The sequence below is a fragment of the Oryzias latipes genome, chromosome 3, assembly GCF_053564925.1.
Source record: "Oryzias latipes strain Hd-rR chromosome 3, Olatipes_Hd-rR_3.1".
In the NCBI taxonomy this organism is placed as follows: Eukaryota; Metazoa; Chordata; class Actinopteri; order Beloniformes; family Adrianichthyidae; genus Oryzias; species Oryzias latipes.
In genome coordinates, this window is record NC_136239.1 from 30351000 (window position 1) to 30378978 (window position 27979).

Below are 27979 nucleotides of genomic sequence, written 5' to 3' on the forward strand. Positions count from 1 at the left end.
TCCTTGCTTGGGTCCTAAGGCCATGAGCTCTGGGTCATGACCGAAATAATGAGGTCCCATCTACAATTGGTTGAAAGTAACCACCCTTTCTCCGTAGGGTGGTTGGGCGCTCCCTTAGAGATGGAGTGAGAAGCTCGGTCACCGGCAGAGAGCTCGGAGTAGAACCGCTTCTCCAAATCGAGAGGAACCAGTTGAAGTGGCTCAGGCGTCTAGTCTGGATGCATCCTCGACGCCTCCCTGGGGAGATGTTGCGGGCATGTCCCACTGGGCGGAGGCCCCGGGGAAGACCCAGGACACGCTGGAGAGACTACATCTCTCGGCTGGCCTGGGAACGTCTCGGGGTCCCCCCAGAGAAGGTGGAAGAAGTGGCCAGGGCGAGTGATGTCTGGGGATCTTTGCTTAGACTGCTGCCCCCGCGACCCCGTCCTGAATGAGTGGAGGATGGATGGATGGATGGATGTTAAATTGCATCCAAGAGGTAAGCAACATCTGACAAATGCATTTGGAGAGTTTTCAGTTGTGTTCTCATGTGAAAAAAATAGCTTTTTTTATGATCCTGCTTAAGCTTACAGAACACAAAGAGACAAGTGTTTTTCTGCATTTGGAGAACTCAGTGTTTACTCAACTTAACAGTTTTATTTTTGATTTAAAGTTTTTAAATAGGAAATCGGATCCCACTCTTAACTCTTTGTTTTAGCCGTCAGTCATCTTTAACCTTGTGCTATCTTGGATGACCCCACCCTTACATTGATGTGTTCTCCCTACCATGACAAAGGTGGATAAAGGTGGAAAGATTTCATGTTGTATATGGACACCAGTGAAGATCACAAATCATTGAAGAAAAAAGGTTCAGAGCACTGTCTAGTGGGTCTAGATGACCCAACTCCATATGTTAATGTGCCTAGGATAGCACAAGGATTACGTGATCTACAAGCAGTTGAGAATCAAAAGAAGGTGGAACAAATTGTCACAGAAACGGATGGAGGAGATATATAACCAGGTTTGTGCATTTTAACATCTCCAGTTTAACCCTGTATATCTGTTATCAAAATCATCAAACCACTTTAGCTCCAAAAAATCCTTAATTTAGCATCTACTTGAGAGCAAAAACATTACTGCTCTTTTTTTTTTACAGTAACAAGAAAATTCAGGCATCAAGGGGTTAATACTCTGGATCTGGAATCAGAAAAGGAACATTTTTTGACTTGATCAGTTTTTTAAATTATCTAAAAAGTAAGGCTTCCATCAAGTCGGTCCAAAAATAATCATAAAAGGGACAATTTGTTTTGGGTACCAAGTAGAAGGGACCATTCATTACACCAGCACTTTCAAAAGTATTACGCAGAATGCATGGGGTGACCATGAAGCGTCAAGTCAGGCACCTCCAAGCTGCAGACAGGAGGCAGGGATAAACTCAAAAAGCATCAAATTAACCTCCAAACACCATCCCAGTGGGCACAACTAACAACCACCATCCGCGGCAGCATTCAGCATCTTGTAAACACTGTCCGTCTTGGCTACCTTTTATTTGAAAGGTGTCACAAACAATGGAATGCAGGCATTGTAAACATGTGAGCTCACGACAGGCTTGAGTTGCACAATTGCTGAATTTGTCCTGGAAATCGGAGCAGAGTGAAACTAAAATGCGATTTGACACAAAATAAACCATTACGGGTCACCAAGGGAGCTGCACTGGGAGGTCATGGGCTTTGCCAAACTTGTAGACAGGAAAAACAGGGGGGTGGGGGGAATGGTTGTGTGGGGTTGGAGTATAAGGCATGCTGGCTACATTCCTTGGACCTTTTTGCAAAAATGCAGAAAAAGATCAGATGATCTTTAAAAAACTGAAATTAAAGTGTCTCCAGGAAATGAGATCTACTGAGTCAGGAGAACAGCGAGCACTGTTTGATGGAATTGTCAGTTTTACATATGCACAGCGGGAGACTGTTTATTGCACTTTGGTGTGGAGTCAACTTTTTTTCTCTCAACATCACTTTATTTTGGTGACAAGTGAAATGGCAAACCTCACCCTAGAATTTGCAAATACACACACACAAACACACACCTTTTCTGCCAGGATTATTGTGCACACAGCAGTTCTGTGGACCCTCTGCTGCCATGTGTCTGTGGCAGCTCAGAGGTAAATAAAACAAGCTTTGATCAACCAAGAAGTATGCAAAGAAGCAAATGAAAAAAATGCCATATTTTACCTAATTTGTCTTGGCTCTTCCCTTTTAACCTCCAATGTTTAGAGTTTATGCACTTGCATGCCCCTCCCCTCTCTGAAAACAACAGTTTAATAAATAAAAACAATACATGTGTGATAAAAACATATTTGTAAGATACTTAATATTATTTCAGTTGAGGAAAAATTAACAAAATGAATGGAAATGTTTATAAGTTTTGACATTTTCCAGCAAGCATCTTTATTTGTCCTGTTTCAAGAATTCTTAGATCCAAAATAGATCTGGAATACCTTTTCTTGTTTTTTATTTTAGTATTTTTCAACAAAATGTCCATACAAACAATAATAAAGAAATAAAAAGTTTTCCAGAATTACAAAATGGGTCAAAAAAGTCATTAAAGAACTTTATCTCATATCCAGATTTTATTTTGAAATTGGATCCAGAGCTCATTGCAGTGAAAAGAGAGACGCACATACTGTAAATCACAGAGACGTCATTCCATTGTGGAGTCTATCAAAAAAGTAACAGTACAGTCTGTGTCTGTAACAGTGACAGCAGCCGCTTTATTGACTGGGCTTGATATGTGATCTGGGTGTTCTGCAGGGCTGTGCTCTGACCTTTGACTCAACAGCCCTCCGGCTTGGCCCTTGTGCCCACTAGCAGATGTGATTTACTGGAGCAGACTGTCCAACAGGGTGACAGCTTGTTAGAACTCTCCTCACATCATCACCGCCACCACTACAACACCCGTCTCAAGCATGGAAACTCCACCTCCTGTACATTTGCTTCTGTTGTGAGTTTGACTCTTTGCTCCACCCCCCCAATCGTTGGTCCCAGGAGGGATTCATTAAAAGGCTTCTTCTCCTGTCCCCTTTAATGATTGGCACCATCAACAACCTATATACTCCACCCCTCTGTACGCAACATGTTACTATGGGGCTACATGAGTGTGAGAGAACAGCTGGGAACAGGGTTGAGGTTAAAAAGCTTTTGCATCTAAAACAACCAACATAGGGATTACTCTCCTCTGACCTTACAGACTAACAAGAGCAGTAGCAACTACAGATGCAACGATTCACTTTCCTCATGATACGGTTCAAACCTCGAGTTTTGGGTCACGGTTATGTTTAAGTTCAATATGTGACTTGTAAATGACCAATTCCAGAATTGTGGTATTCCCAGTAGTACCTACGTTTGGATGTTACTGGTTGTAACCATTGACTGTAAAAACAATGGACAGCTCAATCCCTCCCTTCTCGTGTTCCCAAATAAAAAGTACCATTGCTCTTTGATACGAGCTCTGATATTGCTGGTGAAAGGGAGGAGGGGCGGGGTTGCTCCACACGAACAGTCCTGCCCACAACTTTAGAGGTGAATTTGCAATGAACTACTGCTGCTCTGCAGACACTGTCCTAAAAATTGACAGGTTTTTTTATTTTGGCTAAAAACAGCACAATCACTTTTAAAAGAACACTGGGGACACTTTTAAAACACATCAAGAGAGGATCGGACTTAAAATGGCAAAGTTTGTTTATTAAAAAAAAACAAAAAAAAAACATTTTTCTGTCTTAACTATATAAGCCCCATGAAATGGTTTTCCCTACCAAGTCCATATCTGTTGTGGATAAGTGGAAGGAAAACAGTCAGTGCTCACCAGAGAGGTGTCACTTGTTCTCAGTATTAGCAGTGATGTAGATAAGAAAACAGATGGGACAGAAGAGGTCAGAGGGCCATGCTATGCCTGACAGGTTTGTTTATTTGGCATGTCTCTGATATCCTGCTTTCCCCCCCTCCACGGCCGGCACTGACTCTGCCTACAGCCTGACCTGGAAGTGACCATGCAGAGATGGATCAAGGCCACTTTTCACCAGGAGAGTCAATACTAACCGCCCCACTCACCACTCAGGCCAACTCAAAACACATGTAGCAAGTGTGGACTTATTACCCCTACTTTGACAAGAATAACAATTGACTAATTTGTACTTGCATGGCTGGATGGAGCCAAGTTACTGTAGGAGAAACTTCAAGGAAAACAAACCTGGTTGACACCAATGTTCAGTATAAGTGATGGAAACTGATTCATGTTGCAAAGCTACATGTGAATGTGCTTCTTTTGTTGAAGATATTTCCTCATTCCAGGAACATACCATCTCAAGAAAAAGCACTCCAAACACCCAAATCTCCTCTTTCCAACAGTCTGTGTGAGGCCCGAGGTCCTTGTGTCTGAGGGAGGCCAGGACTGATAACCCCGCCCGGGCACCAGCAGATAAGACTAAGATCCCACTAACACTGCGGTAAAGAGCCTTTAAGGAAGATAAACTGTATCCAACAGATTCCTGGAGATTCTTGCAGTCAAACTCATTTCCTTGAATGACAGATGGCAAAGAACAGATGGCTGAAGTTTTGAGAAACTGCAATAATTTAGGAGAACTCCCAGGTTTCAATCATAACCTTTTTGACATGAATGTTTATGATCTAGGTAATGTTTAAGCAGCTGGTTTTATCTCTTTTATACAAAGTCTATTTAAGACAAAAGCATTCCCTTTACACTAAATATTACACTCAAAAATTCTGTTTCATTAGCTTAAAGTAACATTTAGCATCTGTTGCTCTTAGACACAAGATGAAATCCTCTAAAACAAAATGTTCACTCTTATTATTTACTAGCATGCATGTTAAAATATAAGGAATGAAAATTGTGTTTTCACTTATTGAAACATATTTTAGGGAATGCATGTTGCAATTTTGCTCAATGAATTTTCATTACTGCTACACTGATGTAAAATGAAATGCACAGAATATTTGAAATATTTAAACGTATTTGGTGGAAAGCTCCCTTAATGAACTGAATTCCTGACAAACTTATTTTCATTTGTTGACTTTTTCTCATGTTAGCAACACATACTGCTTACTTGTTGCCAGTTTCTTCTAAAAAAAAAAAAAGAGTACACGGTTTACATCTTTCTTTTTTACTCTTATTTTAGATACGTTATACTTTTTTGATATATTAGGTAAAATATCAGGATTGAAATCTTAATTCAGATAACATCTCCTTTTATGTCCTTCCTTCTTTGCATGTATGAGCTTAATTCAAGAATTGTAATTTATAGTATTTGAATTTGCACTCAAATAATTATATTAATGGAAAAAATAATTCAATTGAAAATAAAAAAGCATAATTTTGCAAAAAATGTGCCACTTCAAACCCTATATTTTTAAATACTGACATCATATATTTTTGGAAATGCTGGTCAGTTTTTATTGAAAGGGTACAACACAAGGTCTTAACTTGCACTTTTACAAATGTTTCATAGTGGAGAAGAGGTAATCCCTCCAGTTCTAAACAGACAAGGGAAAATCAAAAACAAAGTAGCGTTAAAAACAACCAAAACATCTGCAGGGCAGCCACAGAGGCAGAGAGAATATCCAGCACACCCAGATCCAGCCAAGCAGATGGTTCGACTCTGCCATCGCTCTCCCTCACACACACACACATCACACACTTCCTATACGCACACACACAAGAGCAGGAGCGAGAAGCGGAGTGTGGGACTTTCACAATGCAGAACAGCCCACGGCCCAGGAGGAAGATAGTATGACTGCGAGTGGGTTTGAAGCATCAGACCAGTTTCACACAGTCATCTATAAAGGTGTTGACTAATTCCAACACACCATCCAATGCAATATGAAGAAAGTCATTTAAGATGTGCTTTCCACTTCTGAAGACAGAAAACAACAAAAGAAATGTGTCGCTTTACAGTGAAAGTGCTGAAAGACTTCAGTGTAAATTGTTTTGAACTGCAGAAAGACAAAAGCACTGTGTGCGCCTTGGTAACAGAAGAAGTAAATTCAGCAGAAAGAATGATGCAGTCAAATCTAAATTTCTGTTTCTCTATGAATTCTTGTAATGAGCTCCATCCATCTCAGGGAGGCTTGTTCAGTCTCCTGTTTAGACTGGGCCAGCGCCAGGCGTCCCCTCACTCCGCTTCGGTGGTGACAGGTGAGAGCCGTCAGCTGACTATCATCACAGTCACCCCCAACAACACAGCAGTCAATCCATCACTCCTGTCTGGTTGAGTTAAGGAAGACTGTGGTGGCTTGTGGGGCAATTATTAGCAAAAAGACCTTTCCCACTAATTCAATTATTTAGTTTCATATTACTAATTAAGTTGAAACATGATTCATGGGGTTATAAAAGCTGAAATGGAATACAGCAGGACTTTTTTCCTCCCATATCTCACTAAATAAAAGGAAAAAACTGATTATTACAGAAAAAGATGAATTAATGGACAAATCCTTACAAGACAAATGCACTTTGTTTTTTCCAAACACCACTATTAGTCAGCTCTTGGTGCAATCTTTGCACAAATAATAGGGCCTCCGAAACATCACAACATGTTTTCAATGTAAAGGTCTGAGTTAGTAGTTGTATAATTCAAATAAATTAGCATTTCGAAAATAGATGATAACATTCCCAACACTGAATCAAAAGTTATCTCCATTATAGGTGATGTTCCAGTGGTTTGTCGCTTTATTCCTGTCAGCATATGGAAACTAAACATCAGCAGAGTTATCCAACCATCATAAAAATCCTGAGGAAAATCACTCTTTGCTCTTTTAATTTGTATGTCATTCAATATCATCAGAGAATCCACAGCAGCATCAACACTTGACTTTGACATGATGGGAAAGTATAAAACATAACAAAATATATGTGTGGGGCATTATCATTTTAACTATCAAAATTTAAAAAATGTAAACCCCCTTTTTAACCCCTTCAAGCCAATTGATGCAAATGTCAAATTGATTCTGCCCTTAATTTAGCATCGAACTTAAAGCAATAACATACATTATTTTTTTTCATATCTGGAAATAAATTCAGGGATGAAGGGGTTGAGGTATAATTTTTTCGTCTGCATAACAGTCAAAGCTGAGGTCATTCTTATTGTATCACATGCATCCGATTTTCTAACCCCGTTTTTTACATCATTTTAATTTTTCCTGTACCTTATTGAACCAATGTTTACATATTTTTGTTAATTAGAAATATTTTCTTATGAAATGATTTAAGGTGTTTTTTGGTTCTTATTAAAAACAAACATCTTTGGTTATAATTATTTTTCATTTTAGATTTATCTGGCTTTACAAACTTTGTGGGCTGATCACCCAATTAAGGGTAAATAATTCAGTGTTTTGAACAACAGCTTTGCACTCCTCAAGGTAAACTGAGGATTGGTTGCCCGGGAAACAAATATACCAGACAACATCCAGTTAAATAGGTCGCAGTTATATATATAAGAGCTGATATTTTATAAATCAAAACTGTCCTTGCTTTCGCCTCCATATTGAGACCTATTAGGATAGCGCTGGAATTAAAAAGGTCTTTTAGGAAGTGAAAATATAAACAACATAAAATACATAAAAAAGTAATATTTTGGGGAAAAATTAAACATTTTCAGCATGAATACTGAGAAAGTGCCATTAAATTAATCTCCCAATTTTAGAGACAGTGACAATAAAAAGTAAAGAGATTACATTACATGTGATTGATAATATGAAGTCATACAACACTTGTGTTTTATATGCACAAAAAGCTCAGTTCAGAGGATAATCCAGACTTAACCTCGCTTCTACCTGGTTCCTCAAACTTCCTGCTGTGTGTGCTCTTTAAAGCTACAGATACACACATAAAATAAACATACACTACATCTGTGCAAGGCAAATGTACACACATAAGCACTGAAAACATGTGAATGCACACTGACAGACATTGAAATGTCCACTGTGACCCACCTCGCTCTCTCCCTCCATTAACTGCCTCTAAAAGCCTTTTCCATTTAACAGTGGGCCTGGGGCTGTGAGTGACAGGGAACAGAATGGACCTTATGTTGTCACTTTTGCAGCGCTGTGGCCTGGAGGGAAGCCTGGCACAGCAGTCTGCTCTTGTGGCAGGGTGGCTGGTGGTTTGAAGGTGGGGGTGGTGAGGGGGCGGACAGTGCAGCTCGAACCTTCAAAAGCACAAACCTAACCACTCTGAACCATTGCACTGAAAGGCGGACCAAAGCCTTTTTTGTCTCTTTTTATATACAAACTGAGTAGAGGTAAAGATATTTCAGCTTGTTTGACTGACACCTGTGGAGGAGACCGGCCGAGCAGGCAACTGAGCAAAGTGACTCCTGCACCAGTACCTCAAGCAGAAAATCTGAAGCTTTTCGAAGGATTTTAGATCATTTCTCTTCAACAGGAGAGACCACAATGATTCCACACTCAAGAATCATTAAGCTACACTCTTCATCACATTTTAAAAACTGGCCGTAATCTGTTGCAAAATTTCATATTGAAATAGCCAGATCCCTTTTAATCAGTTAAACTTCACTCTTTTTATTTGAATTCGATTTATTGCGGGAGGTTTTAGAAAAGGAGCTTTTAAGTCCCACTTCAAACCTCTTTTGATCCATTTTAAAGGTATTCCCAATGGTCTTTTAATTAGGATTATGCCGTTTTTTAGGCCATATCCAAAAAGCGGTGTAGTTTCTTAGGACATAAAATCTGCAGAACAGCAGTAGTTCATTTGAAAATTTGCCTCCGAGTTGTGGGCAGGACTGTTGGTTTGGAGTAAATCCCCATTTCCCGTCATCCCTCTGTTTGCCCTCTGACCCGCAAGCTTGCAGCCCCCCAACCCCAACCTAACATTGCAAGTGAAATAAGGGTGAGGAATATTGGAGCCATCCAGTCGTTCACTAGTGAGCCAGATTTAATTCAATTCAATGACCTCATCATCATTTTGTCCAGATGATGAAGCTGAAGGTTGTTTTATAGAAGCCGGCACAGTGATACAGAAGAATAAAGATAGGTGACCGGAAGTTCTTTTTGGGGCATGCGGTTATCACTGTGCGTTATCACTTTTTAATGCACACCCAGCAGCCAATCAGAATCGAGAATTCACCATGGTATAGGCTCGTATCCATCATGGATAACCCTGAGCATCTTCTCCATCTTGTACTTGACGGTCAGCGGAGCATATTTTCCAAGAGGGTAAGGCAGCTAAAGGAGATCATTCTACTTCACTCCATTGGACTCTATAACTCATCATCCTTTTGCCATAGATAAACCTATTTAATGTTTGTTTTTCTTAAAGCTGTTATCTGACTGATTGCTTCCTTGATTGTCACTCTTGTTTTGTTTGTTTGTACAAGGTCGCTGCAGCAATCACATTTTAAAAGCTGGGATCAATAAAGTATCTTTATATTATCTTTTCTTATGAATATGAAATCATAAAGAACATTGAGCCGTAAAATTCAATAGGTATTGGCTAAATTCAACTAAACAGACTAAACTGGGCATTAATGCCCTTAGACCCTCCTTCGCAGTAATGAAAAACTCCTTAAAAAAAATGGATTCCAGAAAAGAAACTTCAGGGATGTCCACATGAAGGAGGGATCTTCTCCCAGGATGGTCAGGCGATGTACAAGAACTGTGGTTGTAGAGTTAGCGCAGGGGTCGGCAGCCTGTACTTCTCAAAGAGCCATTTGGATCAGTTTCCCACTGAGATGAAAGCACAGGGAGCCGCAAAATTAGGTGATATAGAAAAATGTTTTTGCTGATATATCGCCATAGTCGTTCAGCAATACTTTTATTGATTCAAAATGCTGTCAGGATTGTTATTTATTTATTTTAATTATTTTTATTCCTAATGAGCGTGGTGTTTCCTTTGATATTTTGTCCGTTTTCCACAACCTTAAGTAGACTTTCCATCTGTCAAATACCAGAGTTCAGATGAGTGAGAGGATGGAAACAGATTCACTTTGATGCCGACTCCTGTCTATTTATTTTTTTTCTTCAAATCCAATGAACCCAATAAATCAATTAATTTTATGAATGACAACTATTTTTTATCAGGAAGCAGCTGTTAGTTTGTTGCGGGTCAATCATAAGCTGTGAGTCTAAGCCCCGCCCTCTACTTGTTCGTTTTTTTTCCCTGCGTGCAACCCCCCCTCCAGCGTGTTCTACACAGACAGCCCATCATACGGTCATCGTAGCAGCAACGTGACAGGATAGTAGGGGCGCCCTAACGCAAATTTGATTAATTTCAAGCGGAAATGGGATGGTTTTAGTCTAGGGGGACTAAAAAAAAAGGCTTTTTTGGGGGGGCGCTCATGTGTACCCTACAAGATCGCCACTGACTGTCTTTCCAGAAGAACTTTCCACCTCAAAACAGACTCTGATTGGCGTTCACAGCTGCAGACACGCCCACTTCTGCTCTCTTCCTCCTGCTCTCTTCCTCCTGCCTATCGCACTACCTGATGCTGTTAAAGGCACCACGACAATCTTAGAACATGATAGTTATTTTACAAAAACAGAGAGCCGCAGGACAGGTATAAAGGAGCCGTATGCGGCTCCGGAGCAGCCGGTTGCCGACCCCTGAGTAAGCGTATCTAAATCTACAACTACATGTTTTTCTTTTTTTTTTAATTTGTCCTGTCCAACAGCTGGGCAGACAGATGAGAACTGAAAGCCTCTTGTGTTGGACATATTTTACTTTAACAACAGGGGTTATTAATCTTCAGACAAACCAGAGGTGTGTCTGAATAAACCCCTTTTGTAATTGAGGCCAAACTTTATTAATTTCAATCATATTTGAAAATCTTTGGTGTTGGACCGGACGGAAAAGGAAAGAAGGGAAGAAGAGAGAGGGATGTTAGAGAGGGGGGGATAGGAAGGTTATTATAGAAGGGGGGGGTGGTAAAACCATGAAGCAGCATAAAGCAACAAGTTTCTGGATGGTTATACTCATTACGGTGATGTTCAGATGTAATACAAGTCTATAAGGGCGGGGTCTATCCACACACACTCAAATGTTATAAACACATCTGTTGGCTCCAAAAATGTTCACATGTCAACATGTACACAATACAGATAGTGTTCACTTACGCATACTTATGTCTTCAAACCAACTAGTGTGAAATATTTAATTCATTCAATCATGCAAACTATTAGTGCAAAGGTGAGCTAACACCTGTGCTCAATTGAGTGTTTATGTTCTTCTAAAATGGATAGTGGAATGTGAAAAGAAGGAGGGAGAGTGCCCAGCCATCCCCAAACCAAGACCCCCGCCCGCAGCGGCTGCCAGAACCCCCCAACGCCACACGGCAGCAGGCAGAGAACAACCGTCCCCCGGGCGACCACATCCGCCACCCAGTCCAAGGCCAGCAGGACTGCCGCGAGGCCCCCAGAGCCAGAGAGCAGGGAGGCACGGGGGGAAAGAGAGTGCTGCCCCAGTCCAACCAGGAGAGCAGCCCCCTGCCGCGCCGGGAGGGCCCAACACAGGGCCCCACCCTAGAAGGGTGGCCACAGCCCCAGACGAGCGCCTCATCATCAACCAGGAGTTCTGGGCATCCCCCTGACCCAACCCCAGGTACGAGCCAGGAACCCCCAAGGGAGACCCGCTCCGCACTCCAGGCAGCCACCCACCCGGCCCACGGTTGGTCCAGGAAGGAGCAAGGCAGGGGCCAGCCGCCCCCTCCCAGGAGGGGGGCACCCGGGGAAGAGGGGGGCCCACGAAGGGTGGAGAGAGCACCACTCTCCGCGTGGAGAGAGCACCACTGGGCCCAGGAAACCGGCACCCAGGGGACACGGCCGCCGTTGCCAAGGGTCCAGTACCCCCCACCAGGGATGGGGTAGGGGAGAGATGGTCCTAGGTCCCACCTTCCTTGCAAAATGCGTGTGCGTGTGTACAACTACATGTTTAAATAGTCCAGCAGATGGGTTTCTTCCAGATACCTTATTAGGAAAACAAGGATCTAGATGGATCCATTTGTCTGCAAGTGGATGCATTAGAATGGAACGGAGCAGCTTGTGGCCCGCTGATTGTAGCACCTACTCCACTGCTGCAAACTTTTTCCAATGGCTTTTTTTTCCTACTCCCAATTCACAATGCTTGGTATATAGAAATACTCAGAAATGAATTGTTTAATAGTAATTTTCTTCAAATATGTCCTACATCCAGAAAGAAAATGCCATTAGAACATGTTAAAACCCCCAAAACACGTTTTTCATAAAGGTGAAAACCAGCCAAAACCAGCAAATTAGCAGAGAAGAAATCTCACAAGCAAAGAAAATAAAATCACTTTAAGTCTTAACATATCAAATTGGTCAAATCTGTAAGTAAAAACTACATTAAAGTCTTCTCACTAACCTTAAGTCAGTCAGGAGGAACTTCGGTATCAAACCATCAGTTTTATAGGAAGTGACTGCAGGATCAGTATGATGTTTGTCACCAACAGCTGGGGGTTGTTTTGTTATTTTATCTTATCTTGAATGAATATTTACTTGCCCGTATTACAAAAACCCTTACAAGACGACTTTCATAGCGTTGATCTGAGTTCAAAAAAGGCATCTTATTACGCAAACCCAACGGCTTATTTTTGCTCGTGATCCATGTGAGCCATTGCTATGCAGGTGCTGCAGGTGCAGATGGCAAAATAGATACATTCTGTTCCATGGAACTGCGGATGGGAAAACTTCAAAAAAACAGTTTTACTGACGTAGTTGTGCCAACCAAATGGTCAACAAATAAAACAAATCGAGTGACCTAATCAGTCTTTCTGTCTTTCAGTTTTGCAGGTTCTTGCCAGAAAGTAATTAAGAAGGAAACATGGAGTGGTCATGCAAGTGATGCTCACTTTGTAACCTGCATGAGACTGCATGCCTCAGACTACAAAAACTCGTTAATGTCAATGAATAGAAGCTTCCTTAAAAAGATAGTGGCCCATTGTTAAGCCCGTGGTCAAGGTGTCTTCCTCTATTACAACTTTATGAATGACTTATTTATGGTCTGGTTACAACAGTGTGGGACCAACCTGTCCAGTATTTAGGTATGTAGAAATGAAGAAGATGTGTGACACTGACTGATGACTAGGTGTGGAAAGGGAGTGACAGGTAGAAAACTGGCTGTACGGTTCATTTGGAGATTCGCTAAGAAATTTAGACAGATTTTGCTTTAGTGAAACTCAATCTTTTGCCTGTAGTAATATTAACACCTTAAGCTGTGGTAATATTTTCTGTTGCAGACCTGGGAAAAACAGGTCATAAAAACAGGACATAAACAGGGCCGATGTGACTTAGTTGCACACCTTTTCCTTGTTTTTGCTTTTCTCCTCCAAAGACAAATGCCTCATCTTCATTTTCTATTCAAACCAGGTTCCAATCTTTTTTTTTAAATATATATTCCTCTTTTGTCTCCATGTTGTGACAGACATCTAAATTGATTAAGCTCTGCCCCAGGATCTGACACTACACCGTGTTGCTTTCTATTTGTTGATTATTATTGATTTTCTTTGATACTTCATTTAAAAATCAATAGTCATAGCAGAAGAAAAATAGGCACAGTTTACACATACTTCAACATACTATTGTGTAACAATGGAGGCTGCAGTTTTGGCAGTGGCCACCATAGCAGCAGCCAATTATGAGGAAAGCTCTTAACAGGTGAAAGAGAGAGGTCCCAGATCGATTCCAAGCTTTCTCCTCCAATCCCAGAAAGTGGCCATAAATTAAAGCGCATCTGTTTTGTTGTGAAGACAGACATGAAGCATGGTAGCAACTTTTTATTTTTATTCTCTATTTGTTGGTATCCTTTGGTCTTTATTCAACCCACACCTAAAAAAAGCTGCTCTATCCTCCATTATTGCATGACAGACAGAAAGGACAAGTGTCAAATAACAAGCTAACGGTGTGCCTACAGCGTGATATATCAGGGAAACTTGACCTGTCTCACCGCCACTTGAATTTACAATGGCAGTGTAAAGTAATTTACTGTAAGTTATGTTGTGCCATTTCTTGGATCAGCCACTCTTGCTGTATTACTCCAGACTTATTATGTATAAGGTGTCAGTGTATTCCCAATAAAGAAAACAAAGAAAAATATCAATAAACACTAAATGAAAAGTATGAAATTTGGGGGGGATTGAACTTGTTACCAAAACATTAAATCTCCATTTAGATGGCAATGAAGCAGTTTTGTTTTTTTTTGCTTTTTTTGTAAATAAACAAACAGGTGCATTGATATCATTTAGAAGATTGTGGGAAAACAATATCTCCTAAATGAGAATCAGTGAGGCTTGTGGTCAATTTGAATAGTCTTGGGATCCTTTTCACACTCTTTACAGTCTTTATTAGGACCAAACCATCTGAGAACATTCACACGGTTTCAAGAACTGTTCATTTGTGGGAGCCATTTTCAGCTCATCATTGGACTTAATTAATGAGACATGTTCATCAAAGCAAACGCTGCACCACAATCAAATAAGCTGGACAAAATAAACAAGTTATCCAAAAATGAAAAACTCGAGAGCTGAAAAATCAGCTTTAGTACAAAAGCATGTTTACATTTAAGAGGGGGTTTGATTGAAATGATTTTGAACCTTCGCATGCCTTGCAAATACAGAACAGTTTGCTCATCTGGTGGTTGACAGTTTGCCTTGAGAGTGTAAGAAGAAAAAAAAGGTTAACTTGAAAAACTTAATATCTTTTGAGAAAATAAATGCTGAAAAAGTCCCAGGTTTTAGTGGATCTGCTTGAATGGAATGAAATGGGGAAAGTCTGCTTTGAACCTCACCAGTATTAGCTATTTAATCAGTTGTCAAAGTATGAAAGTTGAAAATCATTTAATCAAGAAACTTTCAGAACTTGAAGTGTGTTTTGGTTTTACGAAGTTGCTTTTGTTCGGCATTTGTGTTTTCCCTCTGTCTGTAGTTGGATGTTTCATATTTGTCCTAGCTTTTCTTTCATTTTTGTACTCACCTTTCTTCTTCCCTATCCACCCTCATGTCACCCCTCTCCCAAACTCAAGCATGCAGAACTGAGCATGCAGGTCTTCTCCAGCAGACCTGAACACTCTTTCTCAGAGTTCTCACCTTTCACCCGGGGTTAACGTGAGGCGGCATCACTTTGGCCCCCGAGCCCTGGAGAGACCAGAACACAACACCGTCCTGCCGAGCCGAGCTGTATGGAGAGTCAGCTGCGTGGTGAAAGACACAGGCTTGTAGAAAGAAAGCAAGGAGAACAAACAGGTGACCGACATCAGAGTCCAGACCAGGATGTGACATGGAGACAAAAAGGCTGTATAGAGTGTACGGTTGTCAAGTCCGATGGTGTCAGAGTTCTTAAATAAAGCGTAAACGATGAGGAGGTTGGGATAATTTGCCTAAATTAAACAAGAAGCTATTCAAACTGCTTTGAAGCAAAGCACACCGACCTCTGCAATAAGCTTTCAAGTGACCACTTCCAATGATAAGTCTACGTAAGCACGTGTATGTGCACGTTTCGGCCTTCCGCATTCAAGACTCTCAAGACTCAAATTCAATTTTTGGACTTTATGTACAAAGCGTGCGGTCAATGAACGCATATTGAAAAGCTAAACCAGTTAAACTTTGACCAATCAGGGACTCAGATTTGGTAGTGCCGTATGGGCAGCGTCCTTTGCAATTCACAGAATAGCCAACCGTTTTAAAATTTATCATAAAGAAAAAATTAATCAGCTGTCATCTGTCTGCCCAGCTATTGGACAGGACAAGTTAAATAAAAAAATAAAAAAAATTAATAATTGCGGTTTGTTCCCAGCTGGAATTATATGACACCAAGTCTTTAAATTATGAGGAAAATCATGTTTTTCACCCGGGGGATTTTAGTTAAAGACTTCATAATCATAAGTAAAACACCACTGGGAATGTTTTTTTGTTGTTTTATTGTCATAGGGGGACTTTAATATGCTTGCACCGCTTCAACATTTCGCACCAAACCACTTCCAGCTGTACAGGTTCATGCGCTGCTATCGGGTAGAGCCGGTCCGTGTAAACACTGAATGCTAAAAGCGCATTCAAGAAATGCCCGTTCAGCGCGTTCGACGTGCATCACATATCCGAGGTGTACTTGGCACAACAGCAAAAAGTGTGTCCCACGGAACAATACAGACGTTTATGCACCATTATCTCCAGCCGCCAGTATTTCAGCATCGCTGTTTTGTTCACTCTTGTGATTCTGCAAATGTGTGCCAGCAGAGGCAGCCCAACAGCCCCCCTCCAACAGGAGTGCCAGATGCTCAGTAATCTGTGTGAAAGGCGATCCACCACTTAATGGGATTGTTTCTGTTGCACCTTAACGAAGAGGTGGCCAGGAGAGCTGAGCTGAGCATTCGTCCTCCATAACTGCTGTCCTGGGACCTCAGGTGGACACAGTGGGTGAAGACACACGCAGAGAGGGTCAGGGGGGGGGGAGGGGTGGTCCTCACACCTCAGAATCATAAAACGGTCCTGAGCTGCTCTCCTTGCAGCATGTATTGTCTTAAAACAGATGGCTGAGACAATGACGAGAGGAAGAGAGGTGATGCGGCTGAAATGCGTGAAAGCTTTTGAGCATACGGGGGCCTTATTAGGCCAGATGACTAATATACTTTCAGGCTATGTTAAACAGATGTTTATGATGATTTTATGAAGACTTTTGGAGTTTTAGTTTAGATCAAAACTTTTCAAGAATTTGCACGTGAACTTCTGCTTGCATTTTCCTATTTGAGGGAAATAAAAATCTGCTTCAGCTGTCCACACCCTCACTGACATTATAACTAATAACATAGAAATAAAAAAGGAAACCCTTTTAAATTTTAAACACCCACTAGAATGTGAATGAGAAGGACTTAAGAAATCAGTTTACCACTCCGATCATCATTTGAAGTCTTGTAAAAGCATTCCCACTTGTCTTTTAATTATGATTATGCCAATTTTAGCCAAATTCAAGAAACCTGTGTCGTTTTCTAGAATATAGTGACATGCTTAGTACATGCCTCTGAGTTCTGGGTGGGACTGTTGGCGCGGGGTAGGCCTTCCCTCATTTCTCATCGTCCCTTTGTTTACACCCTCCTGCTGGCTCACAACCCCAACCTGACATCACTGGTGCTACAAACACTGGGGCTCGAAAACCGCAGTTTTGAGCTAGTTGCCAGCCCGGGTGAGGAAAATAAAGATGTAGTTGTCTGCAAGTGGATGCATCAGAATGGAGCAGAGCAGGGGAGCTTGTTGCACAAACATCACTCACAATCTTTCCAATGGCATTTTTTCCATCTGCTCCTGATTCAAAACTATTTGAATAAAGAAATATAATTGTTGTTGCAATGCAATTTAAAGCCTAGTTTGCTTTATATATCTCCTCCCTAGGGAGAAAATGCTAAAAGAACATGTTAAAAACACCAAAAACACAACTTTTATTAAAGTGGGTCTTTCTGTTCTCACTTTAACCTCAAATAATACACTACAGTGGGTGTATTGACTTAAGTGTCAGGATTGTTATTAAATCAATGACCTATTATCTATTATAGTAGGGGTTATCTATGTTTTGGGCACTGCTGTGTCACATTCTGTGTTGCAGCTGCCTTTGAGGAAGAGCTGACAAAGATCCATATCTTTGTTTTTGCTTCCCTGTCTTTGGTTCAAGCTTAGATCTCAAATCAAGCATTACCAGGCAGGTGTCTTCAGGTTTTGGGAGTGAAACACACACTAACCCTAACTTTTTTTTCTTTTTTGCCTCACTATACAGAAATTATAAAAAAAACATTACATAAAAACCAACAAGAAATAAATGCACATTTGGAGCATAAATACAACACGGTGCAAAATATATGCCCTTTTTGCTATAGTGAAATCTTCAGTTTTCTTTATTCTACAGTTTCCTTAAAAGCCAGGAAATCAGAGATTAAATAGACAAAAATCTGATAAAGGAAATAGACAACCTTTATCTCTCTGTGATCTGTGTGTAACCTAAGACCGAGTTTCCTTCCTTCTTTCCACCCCTAACAGCAGTAAAACTGGCTGTGTCATAACGCCCAGTGTGTCAAAATGATATGTTTTACCATCTTTTACCTATTATTCAGAACAATAGTTGCCCAGGTTGGATTTCCCTCCAGTGTGAAATGACAGATTCCCTTTTTTCTTGCCGAGTGCCCACTCGGCTCAGCGCTCCTCTTCAAAAGACTGCGACTATGTGTCACCTGTGTAGAATGTAAAGACACGTTAGATAGAGTTTCACAGCAGACCTCTATTCATGCTTATGATTGCTTTGTTTGGTGGAGAGATTTCAGCGTCCATAGGGGCTGGGAAGGTGGGACCTCGGCTTTATAAATGAGCCGTTGCTTTGTCAACACAGGAGTGGGGTTATCTCAAGCAGCAGCTGAAAGATTGATGGAGGCAGATGATTATCAGTGAGACCACAGTAAAGTGTAAGATGGGGTTCAGACAGATACTGTATTTACGCAGGGATCAAAAAGTTAGAACTTTAAGTCATAACAAGTGAACACAGATTCTCCATCAGTGTATACCAACATGAAAAACATAGAAATGATCAAAAAGACATCCTTTCTTGTCACATTCCTTAAATATATTCTTTCAACCCCAAAAATATATTGTTTAAGCGTTTTTTGTTTGTTTTTTTAAATACGGGCTGTTTTCTTTTTGTCTAATTTATGAATTAAGTTTCATCATGTTTCAACATTTTTTTTGGAACATTAAATGTTTACGTCTTTTACCTGGCAACATAGCTCCACATTACCCTTTTAATGTCTCCTAAATTGGTCAAAGTTAGTGTATATAGACAAAAAATGCAAGACAAAGGCAAAACAGGTGCTTTTAGAATGTCAAATGTGACGTTTATTGCTTTAAAGAAACATTAGATATCAGATAGCAACAAACAAATATGTGTGTAACAGAATATTATCTATAACAAGCAGAAGAGGAGAAAAGTTAACTGGACAGCGTTAGACTGGTAAAATCATGTGATATTTTTTTAATTAGTATGGAAACACGTTTATTGTTGCATGTTAACAACAAAATCATTTGTAGTCAGACATGCGATACATTTGACGGTTCTGGTTTTTTTAGAATATCAGTTGAACGTTGAATATAAAAGCAATCAGGGTTCAAGTTTTGTTAGGGTTTTTGCTAAATTTTTATCTCTCATAAGTGACAGAAGAGGGAAGGCAAATGTTTCGCCTGCCCATCGGTCCATCCTACATTTCTCCAATATAAATACAACCATTCAAAACCCAGTCCATCCATTCATTTTCCAAACACATTGGATCCATTCTGGGGTCACATAGTTGCTGAAGTCTTTCCCAGCTACAGTTGGGCAAAGGCGGGGTACACCCTGAACAGGTCACCAGTCTGTTGCTAGGCCAGAACCAAATTTCCGACCCTCCATTTTCAATTGACTGCTGTGCTGGTGAAATTCCAAGCACACAAGTATAGCCGCTGCTTCTGGGGGCAGTACAGGGCAGAAAGTAGTGCAGCCTGACAGGAAATAGAATTCAAAAATGTAGTTTGAGGTCTACCTAAATGCTAAAAGGGAGAGAACATCAAATTAATATAAAGGAGAGAAAAGTAGTAGGAAATATTTATGATGGCAAGTACCAGAGCCATGGGTTTAAATACCGTGAAGGTGATAAATGAAACCGAATAAAGAATCTTACAAAAGACAGACAGATTATCATATCAATAAACTTCTAAGTATTCCTCACAAAAATGTAGATACATAAAATAATATTTGAATTCTTTCTCTTCCATGAAAGACTGACAAACAGTTGAATGATTGATGGCGTGGAGGTCTTTAGGGAGCGGTCTGGGGCCACAGATCAGGAGTCCCTTCCTTTTCCAGCCTTTTCAATTAAGCCCTAGCATACTGGTAGCAATTTATGAACGTGACCTTCCAACTCTTCAGCTTCACATTTAACCCTAGGAGCAAACCTGTCCACCCCCCCACGCACTTTCCCACCCCAACTACATCATGCAAGGCTACTTTGATACACATATATGTATAAACACACACCCGTGTCCCCACTGTTCATTTTGAGGGGTCAGTGGTTATTCTTTAGGGCAAGCTCAAAGGTGAGTAATAAAAAAATCCAATACAGTAAATGTACGGGGTTGCCAGCATATCAATATATAATACAGAAACAGGACACATGACATCCTGCAAGTTGATGGAAAGCGATTGAATTCTCTGTTTCTCACTATCTGCCCACCTTTGGATGCATCAATCTGCAGCTGCTAATAATTGAATTAAGACGAAAATGTGATTAACAAGTTCTTCAAAAAAGCTGGAATTGCCTGCAATCTGATGCCTGGAGACGTTGATGGGCTTCTCAGAGAGCAAAAACTATTTGTGACATCTCCACAGTTCAGCCAGCTGTCCTCATTTTAATTAAAAATCTTTCATAGGCTTAAGAGTTATGGAAGGTACAGCGGAGGCTTCTGGCAGCAGCCTGAAAGAAATACCACATAACAAATTGTGTGTGTGAATGGAGTAAGCAACAGCTACATCAATTGGATGTGAGGGGAGATGCGATTTCCCAAAAGGGGGCACATAAGGCAGCCAATGTACCGTAACACAGGAGAAATTTATAGAAATTGTGAAACTTTATATCACATAATGCCAACAGTTTTCATTAACCTAGGCTTATTGCATTATAGCAATCATTTTGACTGCAAGGCTGTTTGACTTTGAGACAATTACTATACATGTTTTATTTGACTTTCCTTCAGCCTGGAACATAAATTAGAGAATCTAAAATACTTCAAACGGAATCTCTGTTTTTATGTTGTACTTTTGTGAATTTCAGCTTGTTACTGACTCTTTTGGCAAACATGTTTATGATGTCTGGTTTCTCAAGATGATCTATAGTCAGAAATGCTTGTTTTCCTTCACAAGAACATTTCGGCCTGACATACAACAATGTGCTGTAGTGTTCAGTCAATTTTTATCCATGAACCTTTTTTTTCCTATCTACTTCATTAATAAGTACGGTGGCCTTGAAGTGCAAATCACACCAATAAATCATTAAACGCAAAAACATTTTTTAGATCATGACAGTTAAAAAAGCAAAACAATTAATAAAAGAAAACATTACATCTCAGGCATAAAAAAAAAATTCCATGAACCAAAACACGATTCCAAAAATGAAACGAAATAAAAATGAAACATTTCAAAGAAATTTCCAGATATCAAAAAGGAATGTTAAAAAAAGAAACACAACATGAAATCAAAACAGTTCGGTACTATGTTAGATCACTGATTGGATGATGAAGTTTCATATTTGAAGGTTAGGTTTTTTCAAATGTGTTTTTCAATGTCCGTATACTAATAAAAAGCTTTATGATTAGTACGGAGGATATCCAGAATCACCTTATGCCAAATAACCTCTGCTTGAAATGATGAACAAACGTCCTTATCCAATCAGTAATCTAAATAATTACCTTTGCCTGTTTCCGTAAAAAAGAAACAGAAAACACTTGGGGAAACAACATGGAATTCCCAAAAATCAAAATGAAATATTACATAAGAAGACACCGAAAAAGATTTGCTCTATGGGGCATCGCTGATTGGATGATGACGTTTGACCATCATTTCAACCTAAAGTTATTTGAAATGAAGTGAAACTGGATCTGCTCTGTAGTAATCATAAACATTTAATTAGCATGCAGACATTGAAGATGCATCTGAAAAACACTTAAATGTCAAAAATTAAACCTCGTCATCCAATCAGTGATGTCCCATGGTCCTTACCTTTTTTGATTTCTTATTGTGCTACATTTTCTAACATTTTATTTTGATTTCAGTAAATCACTTTTGTTTTCTAAAATTGTTCATTTTTTTTGGAATTTTGTTTTGATTTCTAATATGGTAAATGGCGTATATTTGTTTAGCACTTTTCTACATTCCTTGAAGGCCCAAAGCGCTTTACAGTTACAGTACCATTCACACACTGATGGCGGCTCCACTGCCGAACACTGGCGCCAACCTTCCATCAGAGGCAAGGTGGGACTCAGTGTTTTGCCCAAAGACACCTCGACACAAGGGCGGGACAGGCGGGAATCAAATCTGCAATCTTCCGATCAGAGGTTGACCACCCTACCACTGCCCCATAGCCAAAATATGTACAGTAATGTTTTTTATAATTTGTTTTACTTTTTTAAATGTCGCTGTGATCCTAAATATGTTTTTGCATTAAGTGATTTATTGGTGTGATTTGCACTTCAGGGCCTCTGTAAAAAAAGGCACTTCTTTTAATTTAACAATATGTGTAGCTTTTGCACTTAAAATAGAGTACAGTATGACAAACACTTTATTCAAACACTTTTTCAAACCTCTCCTTGATTCAAGCTTTTAGAATGTATGAAGGAAAAGCTTTTATTACTTCGACTTTATGGCCCGAGTGCTGATCCGGAATCAGCTTCAGACGTGTCTCATTGGGTGAATCTGAATACATGTAGGGCCGGTGGGACACCACACACATCACACACACAAAAGCAGAAAATTAATTGTCAAATTAGTTGTGATCTCATTGCTTATTAAGTCATGTCTGTGCATAAAAAGACAGTGGCAGAACTCTGAGACGACTGTGTTTAATGACTATGCATGTGGGGGCCACATTTGCAAATCATTTTAAATACCAATAAATGAGACATAACTGACTGACCTGAGCATAAGTCTGCGAACAATTACACCTCGTCTTACCTCAGATAACATCATCTCCTTTATCAAAACTAGGATGATACACCGTGTGTCTGCTATGGTAATGACCTGCTGGTCCATTTTTATAGTTTGTGTTACTTTTTACTATGAGAAACAATTTTTTACTCTCTGAAACTAAACTGCTGTAGTCTGTCATCTTTATTCAAGTTCAGACTCCCAAGACCTCCATCAAACTCCCCAATACTCCTTAATAGATAAAAGGTCCTCCCAGTGACACCATAACTCAAACTTTCTGCTCTGCCGAGGCTTTTGTTCGCTTTTTTTTGTTGGTTTCTCAAGATTGCCCATGTTTTTCTACTGCAGTAACAAAGACAGAAACGGCTCCCACAAATATGCAAATATTTGAGTGCAGAGCTCTTAATTTTTGGATGGGGTTTGCCTTAGTCTGACCATAAACGCTGCCTTTACAGAAACAATCAGACAGCATGGTAATCCGTCAAAGATCAAACACAGACCTTGGCCATAACATGGTCCAGTGTGGTGCATGTCATTAATGTGACCCTGGCAGGGCAGTGGAAGGGGAAGTAATGAATTAGCCTGAAGCTGGGAAGACAGAGATTAGGTAGCAGAGAGGAGAAACTGCAGGGTCAGGGGTTAGACATATACCACCAACAGTCATCAGAAAACAAAGGAACATTTATCAACAACATCTATCTGAGATAATATGTAGCAAACAGACAATCAAAAGTGGGTGAGAACAAAAATCTATAACTGACTGTTTACACCAATTACTTACTAAAAACCCAATGTATGGTAACTATATAAAACAAATGGTCTAAATCCTTAGTGACCACTTCAATGCTTTCACGCATATTGATGCAAATATGCAACAAACCACTTGGGTTCCAAAATAACCTTAATTTAGCATCTACATGAAAGGTAAAACATAAATGAGTTTTTTCATAGCTGGAAATACATTCAGGTTTCAAAGGGTTGAGTTTTTCAAAGAGGATAAGCTCTGATGTAATAGAAAATTGTATAAAACCATATCGAACTGAAGACTCCCAATGAAATAAACTAAAACTTAATGCACCTTTTTTTTTTTCCAAGTTGATCTTTTGTTCACAGAGAAACTTTTAATTGAACCACAACAGTGGCAGGATTTTGTTTCCTCCTTTGAAAAATAAATAAATAAAAGATTCATGGCTGTGCAGCTCTGATCCTTCCCCTTGAGTGGGAAGATGCTTTCCCAAGACCCTGAAGAGGTATAAATTGTGCCGTACTCCATGAAAGACCTTGTCCCCCTCCCCTTCGTGCTTGCCCTCGTAGGTGCGATAAGTAAGGCATACTTGTAAATCTCTTGGCCATCAAAGAAGTTCTGTTTCCAGACATTGTAACCGCAGACTCTGATCTGAGACGCACAGGGGTCATGCGCAGAGCCTGACTCACACCGCGGTCGTCAATAACAAACTCTTTCCTTAACCGTCCAGGTTCTGCCGCTGGCTCCTTCTGACACATCACGTTGTTATTCTTACTGTGAAACATTACACACACCACAGCTGTACTGATGATGGCGTAAATGATGACCAACCCCAGACGTGGGAATCTGAGCAACCTTTGGAGGTCGGCACAGCTTATTGTGATGTAATTTCCTGCCACAGTGACAATAACTAATGGCATATGTTTACTGTTAATCACATGATGTATTCTTCTTTGACAGCTGTTTGGTAGTTTTTCTAAAATAAAGCTTAGTCACATACACTGCACTGGGTGGCTTACAGAGGACATTTAGTTCACTGTAGATCCCAGGACTTTGGTCAAAATTAAAAGAACTCCTGAGTCTGAGAAGTTGGAAAAAAGTCTGAAAATTACTGAAGTTTTGTAGGTTTGTAGAGTCAGGGAAATCATTCAGTAGTTCATCAACAGGGATGTTTTATTATATCAGTGAAAAAGTACGACTAAGCAGCAGTTAAAGCAGATCACAAATATATTTATGTTTCAACACTTGTTAAAACCAATTAGCAGAGTAGGATAAGTGATTATTATATTTAATTCTTAACAGTTTAGGATGGTGAACACATTAACCATAAAAGTGCCATGGATTTCTGTCTAAATCCTAGTTTCCCTCGACAGCTGGTTCAATGAGTTTATATTTACAGGTGAAAGAAACACACACAAATTGCAAAATGAGTTTCTGCAAAACATCTTTTTTCCAAACTGCACTCTCAGAGAAAGATGTAGATCTTTCAACCATCAGGTCTTTCCCATCAATCTAAAGTCTGTGATCAGTTGCAGTATTTATTAAAAGCAGACAAAGCCCCGGTTGTGGTGACAGCAGCACTGCATACACGTTCTAACAGGTTGAGTACTCTTATCCCTTTGTTGTTCTCATTCTGCTTGTGTTTCAAATTGGTTTCTATAAACTTTCAATATAATTTGTTGAAAGAATATTATATTTACTAATTCTTATCCTAAAAAGTCCATATAGAAAAAAAATCCCCAAATGGGCTGCCATTAATTTTCACTGATGTGGTAATGTCACTGTTGTTTTTGTCTATGTTTATTTGTCCCTAACAAAAGAAAATCAAGTAAATAAATACAAAAGTGATAAAACAATATAACGCATTGCAATACAGTATAAATTAAACTAATATAGGATGGTGCAACCTTGAACAGACAAGTTGCAAAGGAGATGTGAATTCTATAGTTTGGAGTCAGAGGAACAGGAGGCTCTACTTTTCGTGGGGCAGAGGCCGTTTCTAAAATGTGTGTGCAATTTCTTGATTGTGATTGGCTAAATTACATTACAAGCTGTTGTAAACCAGTGACAACAACCTGTGGCTACAAGACCTTCAGAGCAGTAAAGATGAAACTGTGGTGTGTGAAATCAAAACCACTGCAGTTCTGAATAAGAACTATTTGTGTTATTTTCCTTTTCACATAATTTATATTTAAAAGATCACAGTGAGCATTTTAAACCAAGAATAATATGAAACATTTCATATGTACCCAGATTTAATTTAATTTGTTTTGTTTTTTTTCAGCAGGCATTTTCTTTATTTTATTTCTGGTCTTTAAACTTTAAGTTCACAGTAATAGGTAAAAATGTACTTAGATGTATTACTGTTTTATGTGAGGAATGGAAATGTATTACATTGCAATAAATTGCCATTAAATAGTTTATCTGCATTCATTATTAAAAGGGTTCAAAGAAAGCTGGCCAAATGGTTGGCCTTCACATATTTTTACTTCACCAAATCTGGCTCTCTTTATAAAAAGTTTGGATACCCCTGGTCCGAGGTAATATGACTGTGAATTGATCTAGATGGAATGGACTATAACAGTCCAATTTTCTTTTTATTTTCGTTTGACCAGTTTTATATTTTTACTTTTTGTGCAGCCTATGGAGATGACCTTTGTTTTGAATTGCCAATTTATTTTCAAGCCTAACTAATACACATTGAAATGAATGCACAGATTGTTTTTCAGTTATAAGGTTTCTTTTTCCAAAAAAATGTGTGAATTGTGGCCTGCATTTTATTAAAACTGTTGTTTGCTCCTGATCTGGCTGTACAACCATGACTTATGTCAATTAAACAGAGTGGCTGGATAGCTGTGACCTGGAGATGATCTTTGGAGTCAGCTGCTGGCCAAGGTCACGCTACAGTGTTAACAAGATTTGATCCTCGGAGCTCTCCAAACCACTTTCCTCACTTTATCTACTCCACTCGTCCCATCTTCTAAAATAATATTTCACTGTCAGGTTTTTTCTGTTTTTGGTTACTGCTGTTTTTTTTTAATACATCCTTTTCTTTATGTATGTCTTGTCTCACATCTTCCTCAGCCAATGGGATCATTTTAATCAACAAGATGCGGGTTGACATTCATAGTTCCACCCATTCCATTTTGTTCTAAAGCAGATAAATGTTCAGCCACTTGATTTGTAGCTTGCTGTCTCGCTTTTATAAGCATAAACGTAAAAGGCCATTTGTCACTCCGACCACTTCCTGTTCAACAAATGTAGTTAAATCCTCATTTAAATATGCTCTCTGGAATTAGAGGAGTAGAGGAGCAAACTTTCAGGTCAGTGGGTGTACCAAAAAGAAAAAAAACTTCCTAAATTTACATATGATTACAGAATGCATCGTCCCACAAGGCCTTGTACAGACATTACTGTTAACAGGGATTTTAAAACTACAGAATATTAATTATTTGTGTAGCTGCTTTATGGGGGATAGAGTGGCACCTAGTGGCAAAGTTGTATATCAGACTTATTTTTTGATTTATCTCTTAAAGTAAATATGAATGATGACCGACTTTAAAAAGAGTGATCGTCTATTTCTTGATGTGTGTGTCTGTTACGTCCATCACCGTGCAGAATGCTGGAAGAAGCATTATGTCAAACTAAAACACAACCTTATTGTGACTTAATTTTACAAGAGTTTAATGTTTTTAACCAACTCAGTCGTATGTAATCAGTTTTCTGATCCTTTGCTGGTATAACAGTTACAGTTAAATATACTTAATGAGTTTTAAAATGTGATGTTTTCTAAAAGATTTTTGTTCAGTTTTACAGATATACTGTTAGATATGGAAGTTTCAAAAAATTGAATTAAGTGCAGTATCAACAAGGAGTCATTTCAATTCTTTCTTTTGTTAAAGGGCCATTAACACTTGTATGTTTGGATTTAAAGCTTACAATATGCTGCATTTTAAGTTCTTTAAACATACTTTCCACAAGTTTACTTGAAAAATCTCCATATAGGCTTTTCATATCAGCCATAAACGCCAAGTTTATCGCGTAAAAACCCCTAAAGAGAATCAGATCCAAAAGATTTATTTACATTTCATCAAATCATGATCAACAAACTACACATTTCTGTCAGAATCCCAGTCTTTTTTTTTTACTTTGCAAAATGGAAACGTTTGAGTTTATGGCTTAAACTTTATTCAAACAACAAATAACAGTTAACAACAAAAGAACAGTTTGACAGCATGAGTTTACGCTTAGTTAGGGAGTCAGTCTTTGACAGACTGAGGGACAAAAATTCTGCTTTTCCTAATTTGATTGTCAACAGAGGACATCGCCTTCCTGCAGCATGGAAAAGACTTATCAGAGCGACTGATAACACTCCCCGATAACACTCCCCCAACCTGCCACCGGTTTTTATTCTTTGCAGTTTGATGTCCTACAGATTTTAGTAGGTGGTCTAATTTTATAGGTGGGGCAATAAAGGCCTTAAAGGTCTTGCATTAGGGGGTTCTCCAACCAGATATTTTAC

The 27979-nt window shown here is 39.4% G+C and overlaps 1 long non-coding RNA gene across 1 annotated transcript in view; it reads right to left on the reverse strand.

The window, feature by feature from the left end:
* The window catches only part of LOC144991000 (uncharacterized), a 37636-nt gene extending 22409 nt beyond the window's left edge, over positions 1 to 15227 (reverse strand). Inside the window, exon 1 of the long non-coding RNA XR_013654891.1 lies at positions 15101 to 15227. This is a non-coding gene — a long non-coding RNA (uncharacterized LOC144991000). The remainder of the gene's footprint in view (positions 1 to 15100) is intronic.
* Positions 15228 to 27979: the final 12752 nt, after the last annotated feature.